This window comes from Polyodon spathula, chromosome 3 (genome assembly GCF_017654505.1).
Source record: "Polyodon spathula isolate WHYD16114869_AA chromosome 3, ASM1765450v1, whole genome shotgun sequence".
Lineage (NCBI taxonomy): Eukaryota > Metazoa > Chordata > Actinopteri > Acipenseriformes > Polyodontidae > Polyodon > Polyodon spathula.
The window spans coordinates 56,177,034-56,187,078 of record NC_054536.1 but is presented as its reverse complement, the minus strand read 5'-3'; the positions used below and the strand labels follow the sequence as shown (position 1 = coordinate 56,187,078).

At 40.1% G+C, this 10,045-nt stretch overlaps 1 long non-coding RNA gene across 1 annotated transcript; it reads left to right on the top strand.

Annotated features, from left to right (window-relative positions):
* The first annotated feature begins 1,006 nt into the window (after window positions 1-1,006).
* On the top strand, window positions 1,007-8,491 carry LOC121308445. The gene is made up of 3 exons (XR_005948511.1): window positions 1,007-1,090; window positions 1,722-1,803; window positions 8,456-8,491. It is a non-coding gene; the product is annotated as an uncharacterized LOC121308445 (long non-coding RNA).
* Window positions 8,492-10,045: the final 1,554 nt, after the last annotated feature.

Genomic DNA, 10,045 nt, shown 5'->3' with positions numbered 1-10,045 from the left:
TATTCAGCGTCTACAATCAGCATCATTAACATGTTTATAAATGGAATTTACCATATATATATATATATATATATATATATATATATATATATATATATATATATATATACACAACTATTATTTGGGAAATGTTATCTCTACCATCTGTTTGTTTCTAGTCCGCTCAGATTCTTGTGTCTCAGGTTGCAAAACATGCAGTGTCCTATCATGTGTGTTGCAATTTTGAACTATAATTAGGGTTTTTGATTTTGATTTTCCATCTCTCTCCATCCCTTTAAACCTTAATTAACAGGTGTTTAGCCTTAACTGAATGCCAGATTGTTTAAATTAGAGACGCATTACTATAAACTAACGCATTAGAAATTAATAAAAATGAATTCGGCGATTAGTCGAAATGTAGGTTCAAATAGAATCAGGTGAGATCAAGGCACATCGTTTGCTAACTCAATCAAGATAGTAAAAAGAAACAACTTCCTTTGTTAATTAGTGTTTGATTACGAAAGCGAATCGGCTCAAAATATGTTTAAACGGACACCACGTGATCAAAAGTAATACCCGAAAACTAGAAGACCTAATAATTAGGGCTTCTGATTTTTTATTTTAAAAGATAAAACCCAGTAAAATTTCCCCGATACAAAAAAATAATAATAGTATATCAATTCACTTTGACGTTACCCTTTTTCCATTAAAAAATAAAACCTATTAAGTTACAAAAATAATAACAAATACATAAGAACATAAGAACATAAGAACATAAGAAAGTTTACAAACGAGAGGAGGCCATTCGGCCCATCTTGCTCGTTTGGTTGTTAGTAGCTTATTGATCCCAAAATCTCATCAAGCAGCTTCTTGAAGGATCCCAGGGTGTCAGCTTCAACAACATTACTGGGGAGTTGATTCCAGACCCTCACAATTCTCTGTGTAAAAAAGTGTCTCCTATTTTCTGTTCTGAATGCCCCTTTTTCTAAACTCCATTTGTGACCCCTGGTCCTTGTTTCTTTTTTCAGGCTGAAAAAGTCCCTTGCGTCCCAGGTCCCGCCTTCCTGAGATGTTTCTGTGACCAAATATAAAATGTGAAAATATAGTAAAGGTATAAAAAAAACAAAACACGTAAACCACAGCTAAGACTAATAATGGCCCGTATTTATGAAAGATGTTAGACGTTACAAAATCGGAAATGTGTATTTGTGTTTGTTTATTTAAAAATGATGAATATGTATACGTTGAATTTTTGCAAACCTAAGACCCACTCTATATATAGAGTATTATTATTATTATTATTATTATTATTATTATTATTATTATTATTATTATTATATGCACTGCTTCCTTTGGGAACTGTGCTTAGCTTGTTGTATGCTCTTGATGGGATGTATTTGCTGGAATTATATACAGGGGAGTCACACAGCAAGCAGTGTTATACCATTCAGGATTTTGCGCTGTGTATCAGTTCTCCTGATCTCCTAGGGCAGGGACTATGGGTTTCAAGGAGTGTAAATTACAGTACCATTCCCGTGCACTCAGACTACAGAATGTGTTACACATATAACACCCATCAGTATTTCTCAATGCAACCACAGGCTGTAATTTGCATTTACAATGCTATTTTACAGCAAAAAAAGTGCAAAGACCACTGTTCGAGTAAAAACAATGATTCCTATTTTCCTACCTACAATATTCTGTAGTTTTAAGTTATATATTTTTCCTTCTTGCATTTACAGCCTCTTCATGAAAGCAGTGGTACACCAGAAAACGAAGCTCAACTTGAGCAAGTGGACAAACAAAACACTGCATCTTTAGTTAGTGAGTACATCATATTTGTACTCTCTGCCCAAATTCAATTTGGTATAAAATGTGATGACTCTATTGCATAAGGTGCATATAAAACACACAACCATTGAATGTAGTTTCCTGATTAGTGTTGTATTTAGCTGGTTTAATTTGTACATTAATAGTTTAAAAAAAAAAAAGTGTGTTCAAAAAAGCTTGGTTTCAAAATACTTAATAGTATGGGTGCACCGTCATTTTCCCAGTGCTGTGTAACATGCGAGCAACCTGCTGTAAATATGTTTCAAAAGATCTGCGTTTGGTAGTGGTGCAATTGGCACCGTAATTTCTTATTCAATTATTGTAAAGAAGAATTTTTAAATTTTTTTAATTTATTTTTTTAACAGAAGATCCAATAACTAAAAACACTGTTGTGCATAACAGTTAAACAAAAAGGCACAACTTATACCGAGCATCAAAATAAACACCACTATTATAACACATTTATTTTCGAAAAAATGAAATTATATAAATGATGGACATTGACAAATTGTTTTTGGTTTCTTTTTGATTGTTCATTCTTGACAATGACATGCTTAATCACCTAATTAGTGAAACAGTTGATTGGACACTGGATATGGAGGGATTTCAGCTGCTGAATTGTAAGCTTGATTAAAAGCAATAAAGAAAATCACAGATAAAAAACAATATGCCACGTCTGTCAAGAGAGCAGTGCCTTCATGCAATCGGCATGTTGGAGGCTAGACTGTGGCTTGCCATCTTGGGTGCTTACAGCCAGCAATTTGAAACCTGGCGAGACGGTACAACCAGACACACTGTCAATGACAGGCCACAAACTGGAAGACCAAGAGTCACAACACCTGCTCAAGATCGACAGATCATAAGAAAGTTTACAAACGAGAGGAGGCCATTCGGCCCATCTTGCTTATTTGGTTGTTAGTAGCTTATTGATCCCAGAATCTCATCAAGCAGCTTCTTGAAAGATCCAAGGGTGTCAGCTTTAACAACATTACTGGGAAGTTGATTCCAGACCCTCACGATTCTCTGTGTAAAAAAGTACCTCCTATTTTCTGTTCTGAATGCCACTTTATCTAATATCCATTTGTGACCCCTTGTCCTTGTTTCTTTTTTTCATGTCTAAAAAGTCCCTTGGGTCGACAGTGTCAGTAGTTTTAGGATTTTTAATGCTTGAATCAGATCGCAGCTTAGTCTTCTTTGTTCAAGACTGAATACATTCAATTCTTTTAGCCTGTCTGTATATGATATTCCTTTTAAACCCAGAATCATTCTGGTCGCTCTTCTTTGTACTCTTTCTAGAGCAGCAATATATTTTTTGTAGTGAGGTGACCAGAACTGAACACAGTATTCTAGATGAGGTCTTACTAATGCATTGTACAGTTTTAACATTACTTCCCTTGATTTAAATTCAACACTTTTCATTATATATCAGAGCATCTTGTTGGCCTTTTTTAGAGCTTCCCCACATCTAGATCAGGGGTGCTCAATCCTGGTCCTGGAGGGCTGGAGTCCTTTCGGGCTTTTGTTGCAACTGTGCACTAAATTACTTAATCGGACCAATCAAGCGCCCATTATAAGCTTAATTATTCCAATTAATCAATTTGGTGTACAGTTTGAACAAAAAAAAGGAGGGCATCGGACCTCCAGGACCAGGATTGGGCACCCCTGGTCTAGATGAAGACATTTCTGAGTCATCATAAACTCCTAGGTCTTTTTCATAGATTCCTTCTTCAATTTCAATATCTCCCATATGGTATTTATAGTGCACATTTTTATTGCCTGCATGCAATACCTTACACTTTTCTCTATTAAATGTAATTTGCCATGTGTCTGCCCAGTTCTAAATTATGTCTAGATCATTTTGGATGACCTTTGCCCCACTCCTCCTATTTTTGTGTTGTCTGCAAATTTAACAAGTTTGCTTACTATACCAGAATCTAAATCATTAATGTAGATTAGGAAGAGCAGAGGACCTAATACTGATCCCTGTGGTACTCCACTGGTTACCTCGCTCCATTTTGAGGTTTCTCCTCTAATCTTTACTTTCTGTTTTCTACATGTTAACCACTGCCTAATCCATGTGCATGCATTTCCTTGAATCCCGACTGTTCAGTCTGAGAATTCATCTTTTATGCGAGACTTTGTCATAAGCTTTCTGGAAATCTAAATAAACCATGTCATATGCTTTGCAATTATCCATTGTCTAACCACAAAATCCCCACTTGTGTAGTATTTCGTGCAATCAACAAATCATGTTGTAATTTAAGGCCATTGAAACTACAGGGTGCTTCCCACACACCCTGGATTTCCAACCGGCCCCCATTGGCTGTGTGCACAGTACCTAAGTATGGCTGAAGAGTCGTTTCTCCATTATCCTGTACATCACTGAAAAATCTTTCCTTTAACAGGGAAACTTGTGCTCCAGTATCAATTAAAAATTGACATGGGATGGTCTTTATATAGGCTTGTAAAAAGAGGCCAATTGAAGTGGTAACGGTACAAGAAACAGTAGCCCAGGTATAAAAAGAGCAGCAGTGGAGCCAGTCACTCCTGCCCTTACCACTTTTCTGGAGGCTGCTGTCTACAGTATTGCTGTAAATGTTCCCAGCTACCGCAGTTCCAACACTGTCTACTGGTGTTGTCATTACTACCAGGGGCTCTTACGCGCTGTCTCTGCGGACCCCATTGAGAAGGGATACAGCCAGCTGTCCGTTTTCAGATCCCTGAAAAAAAATGGCCTTTATCTGTTGCATTTCTCCTTGTACGTGTTCTATCGTTTTCATCAACTTTTCAAAATTATCACTGCCTGTATTAACGTTATTAGTAGGCTAACCAACCTCGCTCATCCTCGCAATCTCAGAGGGGATAGTTTCCTTCTCCAATTCTCAAATCATTTCAAGCTCCGCAGCCAACCCAATAGCCTTTTCCAAGCCTGTTGGTTTTGTGCTGCAGAGCTGGATCCTCAAATCCCCACTATCCACAAGTAAAATAAAATGATCCCTAGCCAACATGGCTTATGTATCTAGATCTATGCTAGGATAAGTATGATTTACTAACATCCGTATTGCATTACCAAATTCCCTTACTGACTCTTTTTCTTCCCTTTTCTGACTATTGAAGTTTACTCTATTTGGTTCCTCATTAGTCTCAGGTGGTGCAGCTTTACACAGATCATAACTATCTTTTGCACTCTGGGGTAACCCTGCATTTTCATGAATTTTAATTTGAGTTCCATTAAATGACTCAAGCATAAATACTGCGCATGGAACACAAGCCTCTCTGCTATTATGATTAAGAGGGTTCTCACCCCTCTCCATTTTTTGACCAAGTCAATCCACCTAATAAATGCACAAGCGTACATATAATTTGCACGATCCCACCACTACCACCAGTGTAGCGAATCCACGCCTCGGGGTAATGAGCGATGGCTTCGGGTAGCGTAGCCGCTGCCACCACCTTTAATAACCTGGAAGGTCTGGGGCTTAATTTAGGTACGCTTGAGCAGGTATCAAAATAAGAGGGGGAAAGCACTGGGTCAAACACAAGAGTCCGGGAGCAGAAGTCACAATAATAAAAACCAAAGTTTATTACAACACACAATTAACAGTATCCCCACAAAAACACTAGGCAATTCTAACAATGTTAGAATAAGTACAGCAGTAACAGAAAGGAAATACAGGAAAAAAAACAGGAAATACAGCCTCTGTCCCTCCTTCTTTTTTTAGAAGGGGACAGGGAACAACTCAAATCTAAGGTGTTAGACAATAAACCATGTAACCTCTAAAACACAAATAATAAAACCAAGAAAACTCTACCCTTCTAAAACATGTACATACAGCGGTAAAAACACCCCCCCACAATACCCTCCCTGATATTAAAGCACAGCCTAATTCTGGATACAACCCATCCTCTAAAAAGAACTAACAGTACTACAGTAATGAATACAATAGTTAAAAGTATATACAACATACACACAGATCGATTTAAGAAGGACACTGCCAGAAGCAAAAGAAAGTGCACATTGAAGGCTCTGAACAGTCGGCTCCCAGCAGCCCAAAACGGCAGCAATAATTAATCTATAAGATCCAAGGAAAAGTCCCATACACTTTTTGTCAATATAACTGTGGTCCTAGCCCGTACACATTCAATCCATACAGTTCTGAAGCTTGACCACAATCAGCCTAAAAACAGGGTTAGTCCAAACTCTGGCTCTCCTGCAGCAGCCAGACTGCAGTGACCAGCCTGCAACAATCAGCCCACACCAAAGAATCCCCTGTTCAGCCGTGGCAGCCTCATTTTATTAGCAGGTGAGTCACTTAAACAATCGGGTGGGGAGCTAAACTCATTACATATATGTTATAGTATTGGGAAATGTCTTCTGCATTGACTTAGATCAATCTGAAACCTAGCATATACAGTTAATTCAGGAAACGAAATTCTCATGCCACAGTTAATGAATATGACTGATTATTTTATTTGTATGTGCTTTATTTTGCTGATTGAGCACTATATGAGCTACAAGATGTACCAATCATATATTTTGCTGCATAATCAGTTGTTGTAAAATAATATTATTGACAGTTTACACACAAATGCTAATAAAAAGTACACCCACACACAAACACGCAGGTACAAATAAGCAAAAGCACATACTGTGATTATCTATCTATGTTTAAATAGGCACGGTTCTTAAGTTTGTTATTTTTAGAAACTATCTAAATTCCCTTTTTAAAAAGTTCAAGTCAAATGGAAATGAATGTTAAAACAGTACAAATTTCTTCTTCCTCTGTTGATGTCACACTTTCCATGCCTTCCCAAAACACAGCCATATTTTCTTTATATATTAGGCAACTACAACAGCAACAGTGGGGGGAGGGAGGGTATTTTAGCACTAATTATAATGCTATAAAGTACTTCTTTTTACCCCGGAAAGGGAACTGATGCTTGGGTATAGATGCGCTGGTGTGGCACTGTCTACTGAGCATCAAAAAAAAAAAAAAAAAAAATTTAAAAGCAAGGAGATGCAACGCGAAGCGCTGGTGTGTCCAGGCCATTTAAGGTACTAAAAGGCATGTGCAAACACAGATACACAGTATAAACATGTAGGCAATAATGAATGCAGTTGCTTTCACTTTGAAAAGTTTTAGTCCCACGCGCTCACCAGCTGTATAGTTGGCTCATCAATCCTGGTGACACGTTCCGGCAAAATTGCGCTACAAGAGTATTACATTGAAAGTCTTAAATAGAGTATATACAATCTATGTTAATAACTTTTACTCTTGTCCAGGGTACTACATAAACATTAATGTAATTTCTACAGTAAGCAGTCATACTTTAATTTAATACAAATTCAAGCTAGTAAGCTGTGTATTGCAGTGCTTTGTGACAGACTGCAAGCACCAGCCAAAAAAGGGAAGCTTCTCCAGATTTCCTATAGTAGCTCATGCTAATCTCCTAAAGAATTGGTATGTCGGTTTGCGCTAATCTGTATTAATAAATTGAATAAGAAATATCCATTTCCAAGCTATTATCCAATCCTCGACTAACAACCCCTGGAAACTATTCTCTACCTTCTCCTCCCTCCTCAACCCCTCCTCCTCCCTCCTCCCTTTTCTATCTCCTCTGACGACTTTGCCTTTCTTCTCTAAAATCTGATATCCGCAAACTCTTTAACACCTCTCCCTCTCCCTCCCGCTCCAACCCCTACACCTTCTGTCTCCCCTACTAATTCACCCTCCTTCTCCTCCTTTCCCGTCTCAGACTCTGACCTCTCCTCCCTCCTCCACGGCCACAAACCCGCCATGTGTGCCCTGAACCCCCCTCCCCACTCACCTCTTTCAAGCTGCTGCTCCTGCTCTACTCCCCTTCATCTGCTCCATTCTCAACACCTCTTCTATCTGTCCTCTTTCCCTCTGCCTTCAAATAAGCCTCCATTACCCCCCTCCTTAAAAAACCTACCCTTGACCCCAGCTCCCTCCAGAACTATTGTCTTGTCTCCCTCTTACCTTTCCTCTCTAAAACCCCTGAGTGGGCAGTACACTGCCAGCTCTTTGCTTTCCTGCCTAACCACTCTCTGCTCGACCCTTTCCAGTCTGGTTTCTGTTCTGCTCACTATGCTGAAACTGCTCTCCTGTCTGTCACTAACTTGCTAAACTCTGCCCGTGCTGCCTCTCTCTCCTCTGTCCTAATTCTCCTTGATCTCTCTGCTGCCTTTACCACTGCCGATCAGTCTATTCTCCTATTCTCTTACTGTCCTGGGAATCTCTGGCACTGCTCTGGCCTGGTTCTCCTCCTACCTCTCTGACTGCATCTACCAGTTAACTTGGCGTGGCCAAACCTCCACACCTCACCCTCTCTCAACAGGGGTCCACCAGTGATCAGTCTTGGGTCCTCTCCTGTTCTCTCTCTACACCCGCTCCCTGGGCCCCCTCATCGCATCCTATGGTTTCTCATACCCTCGCTTTGACCTCATCATCCCCTCCCGTATCTCTACCTGTCTGTCTGCTATCTCCTCCTGGATGCACTCACATTACCTCAAACTCAACCTCTAAATCTGAACTCCTTTTCTTCCCCTCCTTATCTTCCCCCTCCTCTGATCTCTCTATCTCCATTCCTCTGGAATCTACCACATTCTCTCCCTCCTCCTCAGTCAAGAACCTTGGAGTAACCCTGGACCCCTGCCTCTCCTACTTCCAGCACATCTCCACTCTAGCACGCACCTGCCATTTCTTCCTGAGCAACATACGAAGAATCCGACCCCTCCTCACCAACTACTCCTCGTCCAGGCCCTGGTACTCTCCAGCCACCCATCCACTCCAGCTCTTCCAGAACTCCGCTGCTCACCTGGTGTTCTGTCTGCCTCGCTTCTCCCATGTTACTCCACTGCTCCACTCAGTCCACTGGCTCCTGATCACCACTTGCATTCAGTTCTAGACTCTTGTACTCGCCTACCAATGCCGTGACCAGACTGTACCCAGCTACCTCCAGACCCTCATCTCTCCCTACACCCCACCCAACCTCTCTGCGCTGCCTGCACTAGAAGACTGGCTGTACCTCCTCTACACTCCCCTGCCTCCAGAGCCCGCTCCTCGCCCCTCAGTGGTGGAACGACCTCCCTATGGATGTCAGGACTGCCCAGTCCCTGACTACCTTCCGGTGCCTCCTCAAGACACACCTCTTCAATCAACACCTGTAAAACTCAACTCTTCCCTTCTGGACTATATGGCACACTGCCTTTAATGCACTTTAACTTGCATCTATCTGCTCCCTATTTTACAGTATTTGTAGTGTCTTGTATTTCACTTGTATCTAACCCTGATTTAACTATTAACACTTATCTGCTCTTGAACCGCCCAATATCAAATTGTACTGTGTTTTGCATTTGCTCTTATTAGGACTGTAATTCTTGATATGTATTTTTTGTATACAACTGCAAGTCACCCTGGGTAAGGGAGTATGTTAATAAATAAATAATAATAAATAACATTACTCTTTCCCATTTGAAGTAGTTTTTGTGTGTATATATAAATTTAGTTGTTGCCAATGGTTTTCACCCTGGTTTTCTCCCCAATTTGGAAAGCCCAATTATTGTTTTTAACCTGGTTTACTGCTGCAACTCCCCGGCAACATGTTCCTGCCAATCTGTCATTTTTTGCATTGTGGATCCACAGCAAAGCCACCAGACATATAGTGCTGGAGGTCAACCTGCAGATCTGCAGGTGCCCTACTGGCCACAGGGGTTGCTGGTGTGCTGTGAACCATGGATTCCCCATGCTGACCTAATCCTTCCCTACCTGAATTTTGCCCTGCTCCCTAGGAACTCCCAGTCATGGTTGGCTGTGACATAGCCTGCATTTGAACTTGTGATCTCCAGGCTATCGGGCACATCCTGCACTCTGCGTGGAGTGCTTTTACTGGATGCGCCACTCGGGAGCCCCACCATTTGTATTAATTTTAATCAAGAAACAGTTAACAAAATTTTTAAAAATATATCAAAAATGAAAGAATAAAATAATACAAATTATTGTAAAAATCAATTTATGTTTTATGATTTGATGTTTACAGAAAATGTAACAGAAACAAACTTTGGAAAATTAAAATCAACAGTGTTCGAAATCTCAGTTCTGACAAGCGCATTTAAAAAAAAAAAGTATTATTTATTTATTAATGCACTTGTGTATTCTCAGACTCGGTAGTTAATGAGAACGGCAACATGGGAAAGTTGTGTCCTCCTTGTGCT